Raw genomic sequence first — 12,081 nt, 5'->3', positions numbered from 1 at the left:
GCTTCCCTGTGCTATAGTATCTCCAGCAGTTTGCTCAAATTGATGTGTCGGTTGAGTCCGTGATACTAACCATCTCATCCTCTGCCGCCCCATCTCCTTTTGCCTTCTATCTTTTGCAGCATCAGTCTTTTCTAATGAATTGATACATTATTACTAACTAAAGAACATACCTCAGTCACATTTCCTTAGTGAAGTTGCTTTTGCCTTCAGTGTCCCAGGCTCCACTTCCAAAGTTAGTTGGGTCAACACTCTTAACCCTGCGTCCTTCAATGAAGTTGTTTTGTACATTCGTAATACACATTCTGTAATAAGTTAATTTTGTGTGTCAACTTGACTGGGCCGCGGTGTGCCCAGATATTTGGCCAAACATTATTTTGGGTGTTTCTGTGAGTGTTTTTAGGTGAGATTAACTTTTAAATAGCAGAGAAGGCAATGGCACCCTACTCCAGTACTCTTGCCTGGAAAATCCCATGGACGGAGGAGCCTGGTGGGCTGCCGTCCATGGGGTCGCACAGAGTCAGACAGACTAAAGCAACTTAGCAGCAGCAGCAGTAGCAACTTTTAAATAGACTCAGGAAAGCAAATTGCCCTCCCTAATTTGACCTCATCCTCAGTGGCTCATATGATAAAGAATCTGTTTGCAATGAAGGAGACCTGGGTTTGATCCCTGGGTAGGGAAGAGCTCCTGGAGAAGGGATTGGCTACGCACTCCAGTATTCTTGCCTGGAGAATTCCGCAGACACAGGAGCCTGGTGAGCTCTAGTCCACTGGGTCGCAAAGAGTTGGACATGATTGAGCAACTAAAAATCAGTTGGAGGCATGACTAAAATCAAAAAAGCTGACCCTTCACCAAGTAAGAGAGGAAAATGTCAGGCAGAAGTCTGACTGCTTGTGAACTGGATCATTGACTTCTTTCCTGCCTACAGACTCAAAGTGAAACAATGGCTCTTCCTGGATTGTGAGCCTGCTGGTCTTTGGACTGGAACTACACCATCTGCTCTTCTGGTTCTCAGGCTTTAGGACTCCTCCTGGAACTAAACAATTGACTCTCCTGGATCTCTAGCCTGCCAATTCATCCTGCTGATCTTGGGGCTTGCCAGACTGTATAAATGTATAAACCAATAGCTTGTAATAAATCTATACACACACACACACACACACAGATATCCTATTGCTGGGATAGAACAGCTACCTGTTCTTGCAGCAGGACCTCCTTCTATATTATCTCTTATCTCTTGCCTCCAGTTCTCTGCCTCAAATACTCTCCTCCCATTCTTCACTTTCATGCTTTATTGTCATCTCTCATTTCTCTCGTCTTCTTGTCACCTCCTCAAAAGAAGCCTTCCCTGGCCCAGGCTATTCTCCTTTCCCCTTTAATCCCTTTTATTTTTATTTTAAACATTTAATTAAAATAAAGACACAGAAAACTACGCAAAACTTAGCTTAAAGCGTTACTATAAAGTGAACACCCTAGTAACCATTATCTTATTTAATCTACATGTTTATGTTCTATTCCTTTCTTTTTTCTTCTCTTTTTAAAGTTTATCATACATTAACATAGACTTTAAAAACCTGCATCTATACAGTTTTAAGACACATAAATTGATGTATCCACCACCACCATCTATATACAGAATAGTTCTGTCACCCCAAAAAACTCTCTGTTGTTATCCCTTTATAGTTTCACCTCTATCTCAACCTCCCCCCTACCACTAACCTCTGGTAACTAATAATCTGTTCTCTGTCATTATAGTTTTGTCATTTGGAGAATGTTATATATATGGAATCATACATTTGTGATTAAAACTGGCTTTTTTAATATCAGCCTAATGCCATCGAAATTCATCCAAGTATTTGTGTTTATTAAATACTCGGTTTCTCTTTATTGCTAAATAGTATTCCATTGTGTGGATGTACCACAGTGTATTTATTCTATCTTTTGAGTAACATTTGGATTACTCAAATAGAGCTAGAATAAACATTTATATTCAGGATTTTGTTTAACAGTTTGGATGTTTATTTAATTATATTTTAAAATTGAGGTGTAGTTGATGTATAATGTGGTTCCCTGGTGGTTCAGATGGTAATGACTCTGGCTGCAATGCAGCACACCCAGGTTTGATCCTTGGGTCAGGAAGATACCCTGGAGAAGGAAATGGCAACCCACTTCAGTATTCTTGCCTGGAAAATCACATGGACAGAGGAGCCTGACAGGCTACAGTCCATGAGGTCACAAAGAATCGGACATGATGTATAATATTATATTAATTCCAGTTGTACAACATGGTGATTCAAAATTTTTCTAGATTAGATTCCATTTATAGTTGTTATAAAATATTGACTATTTTCCCTGTGCTGTACAATATATTGTTGTACCTTATTTTATGCATAGTAGTTTGTACTGCTTAATTCTCTACCCATCTCTTGCTCATCCCCCCTTCCCTCTCCTCACTGGGAACACTAGTTTGTTCTCTATATCTGTGAGTCTATTTCTTTTTTGTTATAGTCACTATTTTTTTTTTTAGATTCTACATGTAACTGATGCAATACAGTATTTGTCTTTCTCTGTCTGATTTATTTCACTAAGCATAATGCTCTCCAGGTCCATCTGCATGTGCATGCTCAGCTTCTCAGTCGTGTCTAACTCTTTGGGACTCTTTGGACTGTAGCCTGCAAGGTTCCTCTGTCCATGTGATTTTTCAGGCAAGAATGCTGGAGTGGGTTGCCATTCCCTCCTCCAGAGGATCTTCCTGACCCAGGGATTGAATCTGTGTCTTCTGCATCTCCTGCACTGAAGGTTGGTTCTTTACCTGCTGAGCCATCAGGTCCAGAGACATCCACATTATTGCATGTGTCAAATGTTCATTTTTTATGTCTGATTAATAGTCCATTGTGTGTGTGTGTGTGTGTGTGTGTGTGTGTGTGTGTGTGTGCATATATAAGCCCATCTGGTCTAATGTGTTGTTTAAGGCCATTGTTTTCTTATTGATTTTCTGTCTGGATGATATAGCCATTGGTAAAACTGGGGTATTAAAGTCCCCTAAAATTGTTGTATTGTTGTCTGTTTCTCACTTTCAGTTCAGTTCAGTCGCTTGGTCATGTCCAACTCTTTGTGACCCCATGGACTGCAGCACGCCAGGCCTCCTTGTCCATCAACAACTCCCGGTGTTTACACAAACTCATGTCCATTGAGTCAGTGATGCCATCCAACCATCTCATCCTCTGTTGTCCCCTTCTCCACCCACCTTCAATCTTTCCCAGCATCAGGGTCTTTTCAGATGAATCATTTCTTTGCATCAGGTGGCCAAACTATTGGAGTGTCAGTTTCAGCATCAGTCCTTCCAATGAATATTCAGGACTGATTTCCTTTAGGATGGACTGGTTTGATCTCCTTGCAGTTCACGGGACTCTCAAGAATCTTCTCTAACACCACAGTTCAAGAGCATCAATTCTTTAGCGCTCAGCTTTCTTTGTAGTCCAACTCTCACATCCATACATGACTACTGGAAAAACCATAGCCTTGAGTAGATGGACCTCTGTTGGCAAAGTAATGTCTGTGCTTTTTAAATAGGTTGTCTAGGGGTTGGTCATAACTTTTCTTCCAAGGAGCAAGCATCTTTTAATTTCATGGCTGCAGTCACCATTTGCAGTGATTTTGGAGCCCCCAAAAATAAAGTCTGACACTGTTTCCCCATCTATTTGCCATGAAGTGATGGGACCAGATGCCATGATTTTAGTTTTATGAATGTTGAGCTTTAAGCCAACTTTTTCCCTCTCCTCTTTCACTTTCATCAAGAGATTCTTTAGTTCTTCCCTTTCTGCCAAAAGGGTGGTGTCATCTGCATATCTGAGGTTATTGGTATTTCTCCCGGCAATCTTGATTCCATCTTGTGCTTCCTCCAGCCCAGCGTTTCTCATGATGTACTGTGCATATAAGTTAACTAAGCAGGGCGACAATATACAGCCTTGACATACTCCTTTCCCTAATTGAAACCACTCTTTTGTTCCATGTCCAGTTCTAACTGTTTCTTCCTGACCTGCATACAGATTTCTCAGGAGTCAGGTAAGGTGCTCTGGTATTCCCATCTCTTTAAGAATTGTCCACAGTTTGTTGTGATCCACACAGTCAAAGGCTTTGGCATAGTCAGTAAAACTGAAGTAGATGTTTTTCTGGAACTCTCTTGCTTTTTCGATGATCCAACAGATGTTGGAAATTTGATCTCTGGTTGCTCTCCCTTTTCTAAAAGGAGCTTGAACATCTGGAAGTTCACGGTTCACATATTGTTGAAGCCTGGCTTGGAGAATTTTGAGCATTACGTTAGTAGCATGTGAGATGAGTACAATTGTGCAATAGTTTGAGCATTCTTGGCATTGCCTTTTTTGGGGATTGGAATGTAAACTGACCTTTTCCATTGCTGTGGCCACTGCTGCGTTTTCCAAATTTTCAGGTCTATTGAGTGCAGCGCTTTCACAGCATCATCTTTTAGGATTTGAAATAGCCCAACTGGAATTCCATCACCTCCACTAGCTTTGTACGTCATGATGCTTCCTAAGGCCCACTTGACTTCTCATTCCAGGATGTCTGGCTCTAGGTGAGTGATCATACCATCATGATTATCTGGGTCATGAATATCTTTTTTGTACAGGTCTTCTGTGTATTCTTGCCACCTCTTCTTAATATCTTCTGCTTCTGTTAGGTCCATACCATTTCTGTCCCTTATTGTGCCCATCTTTGCATGAAATGTCCCCTTGGTATCTCTAATTTTCTTGAAGAGATCTCTAGTCTTTCCCATTCTGTTGTTTTCCTCTATTTCTTTGCATTGGTCGCTGAGGAAGGCTTTCTTATCTCTCCCTGCCATTCTTTGGAAATATGCATTCAAATTGATACATCTTTCCTTTTCTCCTTTGCCTTTCGCTTCTCTCCTTTTCACAGCTATTTGTAAGGCCTCCTCAGACAACCATTTTGCCTTTTTACATTTCTTTTTCTTGGGGATGGTCTTGATCCCTGCCTCCTGAACAATGTCATGAACCTCTGTCCATAGTTCTTCAGGCACTCTGTCAGATTCAATCCCTTGAATCTATTTCTCACTTCCACTGTATAATCATAAGGGATTTGATTTCGGTCATACCTGAATGGTCTAGTGGTTTTCCCTGCTTTTGTCAATGTAAGTCTGAATTTGGCAATAAGGAGTTCATGATCTGAGCCACAGTCAGCTCCTGGTCTTGTTTTTGCTGATTGTATAAAACTTCTCCATCTTTGGCTACAAAGAATATAATCAACCTGATTTTGGTGTTGACCATCTGGTGATGTCCATGTGTAGGGTCTTCTCTTGTATTGTTGTTGTTTCTCACTTTAGGTCTGTTAATATTTGCTTTATCTATTTAGATTCTCTTATGTTAGGTGCCTAAATATTTATACATGTTATATCCCTTTCATGGGTTGACCCTTTTATCATGATGTAATGACTTTTTCTCTTTTTACAGTCTTTATCTTAAAGTCTATATTGTCTGATATAAGTATAGTTATTCTAGTTTTGTTTTGGTTTTCATTTGCATGGAATATATTTCCCCATCTTTCATTTTCAGTATGTTGCACACAGCATATATATGGGTCTTTTATTTGTATATGTACATTCAAACTATTTTGTGTCTTTTGACTGGAGAATTTAGCGCATGTACATTTAAAGTAATTTTGGTAGGTGTGTACTTATTGCAAATTTGTTCATTGTTTTCCCTGGCTGATTGTAGTTCCTCTTCTCTTGCTGTCTTCCTTTGTGATTTGATGATTTTCTGTCACCCTTTCTCTATATGTTTTGTGTTTGAGTTTCTGCTTTGTGGTTACCACGAGGTTTACATATAATAACTTATAACTGTCTTTTTAAATTTATTTTTAATTGAAGGATAATTGCTTTACAGTATTGTGTTGGTTTCTTCCAAATATCAACATGAATCAGCTTTAGGTCTACATATGTCCCCTTTCTCTTAAATCTCCCTCCCCCTCCCCATTCCACCCCTCTGGGTTGTTACAGAGCCTTGGTTTGAGTTCCCTGAGTCCTATAGCAAACTGTCTATTTTAATATGATCACAACTTAAGTATGAATTTATTCCAGAACTCTATGTTTTTACTTCCCTCCCCATGTTCTTGATGTCACAATTTCCATCTTTTTATCTTGTGTATCCATTGACAAATTATTATGGCTATAATTATTTTTACTACTTTTGTCTTTTAACCTTCATACTAGCTTTATAAGTGATTAATCCAGCCCCTTTACAATATTAGATTTTATGAATTTTACTATATATTTACCCTTACCAATGACATTTTTGTTTCAAATGTTTTCCTGTTACTAATTGGTGCCCTTTTGTTTTGGCTTAAAGAAGTCTCTTAAACATTTTTTTTTATCAGGCTGATCTAGTGCTGATGAGCTTCTTTACCTTTTGCTTGTCTAGAAAATTTTGAATCTCTCCTTCAATTCTAATCTAAAGTTTGCTGTGTAGAGCATTCCTTGTTGGAATTCACTCATCTTTCCTTCCCACCCCTAGTCTTAGGTGACCACTAATTTACTTTCTACTGATTGCCTATTCTGTACATTTAATGTAAATGGAATCATATAATATGTAATCTTTTGTGAAAGGCTTCTTACACTTAGCATAATATTTGGAAGACTCATCCATGTTGTAGCATGTATTAGTATTTCATTTCTTTTTATTGCTAAATAATATTCAATTGCATTGGATATGCGACATTTGTTTATCCACTTGTCAGCTGATGCAGATTTTGGGTTGTTTTTATTTTTTTGGCTCTTAGGAATACTGATGTGATGACATGATGTTCAAAATTTTGTATGGGCCTATCTTTTATTTCTCTTAATCATACACCTAGGCATGGAATTGCTGAGTCATATGGGAAACAAATTGTTAAGGAACTGCCAGATTATTTCTCAAAGCAGTTACACCATTTACAATTCCACCATCAGTGTATGAAAGTTCCAGCATTGCCACTCTTTGATAGTATTTTTATTATCTATCCTTCTGATTATAGCCATCCTGTGGTGTGTGATGAGGTATCTCATTGTGGTTTTGATTTACATTTCTCTGATGTCTGATGATGTTGGGCATCTTTTTATGTACTTATAGGCCGTTTGTATATCTTCTTTGGAGAAGTACCTATTCAAATCTTCCATCAATTTTAAAAGTTTGTTTGCTTGTCTTTTTATTGTTCAGTGGTAAGAGTTATTTATACATTTTTGATTCAAGAACTTTATCAGGTATGTGACTTGCAAAATTTTCTCCCATCATATGAGTCATGTGTTTACTTGCTTAATGGTGTCCTTTGCAGCAAAATTTTAAAAAGTAGATGAAGTCCATTTATCTGCTAGTCCTTTTGTTATTTGTGCTTTGGGTATCTTATCTAAGAAACCACTGCTTAATCCAAGTTCATGAAGATTTATGCCTATTTTCTTAGAAGAGTTGTATAATTCCATCCCTTATACTTAGGTTAAAACATTTAAAATTAATTTTCATGAATGGTATGAGCAAGTGGTCCAATTCATTCTTTTGCAGGTGGATATCCAGTTGTCCATACAATTCTTGGCAATTTTAACACATGTATAGATTTTTTTAATTAATTAATTAATTTTAATTGGAGGCTAATTACTTTATAATATTGTAGTGGTTTTTGCCATACATTGACATGAATCAGCCATGGATGTACATGGGTTCCCCATCCTGAATCTCCCTCCCACCTCCCTCCCTAACCCATCCCTCAGGGTCATCCCAGTGCACCAGCCCTGAGCACCCTGTCTCATGCGTTGAACCTGGACTGGTGATCTATTTCACATATGGTAATATACATGTTTCAATGCTATTTTCTCAAATCATCCCACCTTTGCCTTCTCGCACAGAGTCCAAAAGTCTGTTTTTACATCTGTGTCTCTTTTGCTGTCTCGCATATAGGGTCATCATTACCACCTTTATAAATTCCATCAGATCAGATCAGATCAGATCAGTCACTCAGTGGTGTCCGACTCTTTGTGACCCCATGAATCGCAGCACGCCAGGCCTCCCTGTCCACCACCAACTCCCGGAGTTCACTGAGACTCACGTCCATCGAGTCAGTGATGCCATCCAGCCATCTCATCCTCTGTCGTCCCCTTCTCCTCTTGCCCCCAGTATGCATTAATATACTGTATTGGTGTTTTTCTTTCTGACTTAATTCACTCTGTATAATAGGCTCCAGTTTCATCCACCTCATTAGAACCAATTCAAATGCATTCTTTTTAATAGCTGAGTAATATTCCTTTGTGTATATGTACCACAGCTTTCTTATCCATTCATCTGCCGATGGGCATCTAGGTTGCTTCCATGTCCAAGCTATTGTAAACTGTGCTGCGATGAACATTAGGATACACGTGTCTCTTCAATTCTGGTTTCCTCGGTGTGTATGCCCAGCAGTGGGATTGCTGGGTCATATGGCAGTTCTATTCCCAGTTTTTTAAGGAATCTCCATACTGTTCCCCATAGTGACTATACTAGTTTGCATTCCCACCAACAGTGTAAGAGGGTTCCCTTTTCTCCACACCCTCTCCAGCATTTATTGTTTGTAGACTTTTTGATAGCAACCATTCTGACTGGCATGAGATGGTACCTCATTGTGGTTTTGATCTGCATTTCTCTGATAACAAGTGATGTTGAGTATCTTTTCATGAGTTTGGTAGTCATCTGTATGTCTTCTTTGGAGAAATGTCTGTTTAGTTCTTTGGCCCATTTTTTGATTGGGTCATTTATTTTTCTGGAATTGAGCTGCAGGAGCTGCTTGTATATTTTTGAGATTAATTCTTTGTCCATTGCTTCATTTGCTGTTATTTTCTCCCATTCTGAAGGCTGTCTTTTCACCTTGCTTATAGTGTCCTTCATTGTGCAAAAGCTTTTAATTTTTTTTTTAATTTTATTTTATTTTTAAACTTAACATAACTGTATTAGATTTGCCAAATATCAAAATGAATCCGCCACAGGTATACATGTAATTAGGTCCCATTTGTTTATTTTTGCTTTTATTTTCATTACTCTGGGAGGTGGGTCATAGAGGATCCTGCTATGATTTACATCAGAGAGTGTTTTGCCTATGTTTTCCTCTAGGAGTTTTATACTTTCTGGTCTTACATTTAGATCTTTAATCCATTTCGAATTTATTTTTGTGTATGGTGTTAGAAAATGTTGTAGTGTCATTCTTTTACAAGTGGTTGACCAGTTTTCCCAGCACCGCTTGTTAAAGAGATTGTCTTTTCTCCACTGTTTATTTTTGCCTCCTTTGTCAAAAATAAGGTGTCCATAGGTGCATGGATTTATCTCTGGGCTTTCTATTTTGTTCCATTGATCTTTTTTGTGCCAGTACCATACTGTCTTAATGACTGTATCTTTGTAGTATAGTCTGAAGTCAGGCAGGTTGAGTCCTCCAGTTCCATTCTTCTTTCTCAAGATTGCTTTGGCTATTCAAGGATTTTTTTTTTTATTTCCATACAAATTGTCAAATTATTTGTTTTAGTTCTGTAAAATATACCATTGGTAGCTTGATAGGGATTGCATTGAATCTATAGATTACTTTGGGTAGTATATTAATATTATATTAACATTTTGAAAGATTGATTCTTCCTATCCATGAACATGGTATATTTCTCCATCTATTTGTGTCATCTTTGTTTTTTTTTTTTAATCAGTGTTTTATAGTTTTCTATACATAGGTCTTTTATTTGTTTAGGTATATTTATTCCTAAGTATTTTATTCTTTTTGTTGCAATGGTGAATGGGATTGTTTCCTTAATTTCTCTTTCTGCTTTCTCATTGTTAGTATATAAAAATGCAAGGGATTTCTGTGTGTTAATTTTATATCCTGCAACTTTACTATATTCATTGATTAGCTCTAGTAATTTTCTGGTGGTGTCTTTAGGTTGTGTGTTTACTCTTTCATAGTGTGTGTCTTTCTCAGTGTGTGTGTGTTTGTTTGTCTCTCTTAGTGTGCATGGCTAACTCTCAGTGTGCGTGTGTCCCTTTCAGTGTGTGTGTCTCTGTGTGTGTGTTTCTGTCTGTGACTCTCACAGTGTCTCTGTTTGTGTGTCTCCCAGTGTGTCTCTCTCTCCATGTGTGTGCTTCTGTCTCATTGTGTGTCTGCCTCTGTGTAGTGGGTCTCTTTTGTAGTGTCTCTGTGTGTTGCTCAATGTGTGTGTCTCTCCCTCTAAGTTGTGTGTGTATCTCTCAGTGTTTGTATGTCTCTCTCAGTGTGTGAATGTTTGTCTCGCTCTCTGTGTTTGTTTCCCTCCCTCAGTGTGTGTGTGTGTGTGTGTGTGTGTGTGTGTGTGTGTGTCTAGCTCTCAGGAGTGTGTGTCTCTTCCTGGATGAAAGTGTCTCTCTCAGTGTGTGTGGCCCTTTCAGTTTGCATGTCCCTGTGTGTCTCTGTGTGTCTCTCGGTGTACTTTTGTCTCTCTGTCAGTTTGTGTCTCTCTCTCAGTGTCTGTGTGTCTCTCTCAGTGTGTGTCTCGCTCTCCTTGTTTACGTTTCTCTCCCTCAGTGTGTGTGTGTGTATGTATATCTCACTCTCAGGATTGTGTGTCTCTTCCTTGATGAGGGTGTCTCTCTCAGTGTGTGTGTCCTTCTCAGTTTGCATATCTCTGTGTGTCTCTGTCTGTGTCTCTCCATGTACTTTTGTCTGTTTCTCAGTGTCTGTCTCTCTCTCAGTTTTGTGTGTCTCTCTCAGTGTGTGAGTGTGGGTCTAGCTCTCGTTTAAATTTCTCTGCCTCAGTGTGTGTGTGTGTGTGTATATATATATCTCGCACTCTCAGCAGTGTTTGTCTCTTCCTGGATAAGAGTGTCTCTCTCAGTGTGTGTATTCCTCTAGTCTGCCTGTCTCTGTGTGTGTCTGTCAGTATGTGTGTCTCTCAGTGTGTTTCTGTGTCTCAGTCTGTGTGTCTGTCTCAGTGTGTGTGTCTCTCTCATTGTGAGTGTGTCTGGTTCTTAGTGTGTGTGTGTCTCTCTCTGTATGTGTATGTCTCTCAGTGTGTGTGTCTCTCAGTGTGTGTGTCCCTCCCAGTTTGCATGTCTCTGTGTGTCTCTGTGTGTGTCTCTCAGTGTGTTTTTGTCTCTGTGTGTGTGTCTCTCTCAGGTTGTGTGTCTCTCACAGTGTGTTTCTCCTTCTCAGTGTGGATGTCTCTCTCAAGGTGTGTGTCTCTAAGAGTGTGTGGGTCTCTGTAGGTTGTGTGTTCACTCTTTCACAGTGTGTGTCTGTCTCAGTGTGATTGTGTCTGGTTCTCAGTGTGTGTGTGTGTCCATGTTTTTGTGTATTTCTCTCTGCAAGGGTATGTCTCTCAGGGTGTGTGTCTCTCAGTTGTGTGTCTCTATGTATCTGCTGTGTGTCTCTCAGTGTTTTGTGACTGTCTCTCAGTGGGTATGTCTCTCTCAGTGTGTGTGTGTCTCTCAGTGTGTGTGTCTCTCTCTCTGTATGTGTATGTCTCTCAGTGTGTGTGTCTCTCAGTATGTGTGTCGCTCTCAGTTTCCATGTCTCTGTGTGTGTCTCAGTGTGTTTCTGTCTCTCTCTCAGTATGTGTGTTTCTCAGTGTCTTTGTTTCTCTGTATGTTGTGTGTTCAGTCACTCTCAGTGTGTGTCTATCTCATGTGTGTGTCTTTCTCAGTGTGTGTCTTTCTCATATGTGTGTCTTTCTCAGTGTGTGTGTGTGTTTGTCTGTCTCTCTCAGTGTGCGTGGCTAACTCTCAGTGTGTGTCTGTCCCTTTCAGTATGTGTGTCTCTGTGTGTGTGTGTGTCTCTGTGGGACTCTCACAGTGTCTCTGTGTGTCTCCCAGTGTGTCTCTCTCTCCATGTGTGTGTTTCTGTCTCATTGTGTGTCTGCCTCAGTGTAGTGGTTCTCTTTCGTAGTGTCTGTGTGTATTGCTCAATGTGTGTGTCTCTCCAAGTTGTGTGTGTCTCGCTCTCAGTGTCTGTGAGTTTCTCTCAGTGTGTGAATGTTTGTCTCGTTCTCTGTGTTAAGTTTCTCTCCCTGAGTGTGTGTGTGTGTGTGTGTGTGTCTAGCTCTC

This window comes from Bubalus kerabau, chromosome X, assembly GCF_029407905.1.
Source record: "Bubalus kerabau isolate K-KA32 ecotype Philippines breed swamp buffalo chromosome X, PCC_UOA_SB_1v2, whole genome shotgun sequence".
In the NCBI taxonomy this organism is placed as follows: Eukaryota; Metazoa; Chordata; class Mammalia; order Artiodactyla; family Bovidae; genus Bubalus; species Bubalus kerabau.
This window is presented reverse-complemented; position numbering follows the sequence as displayed.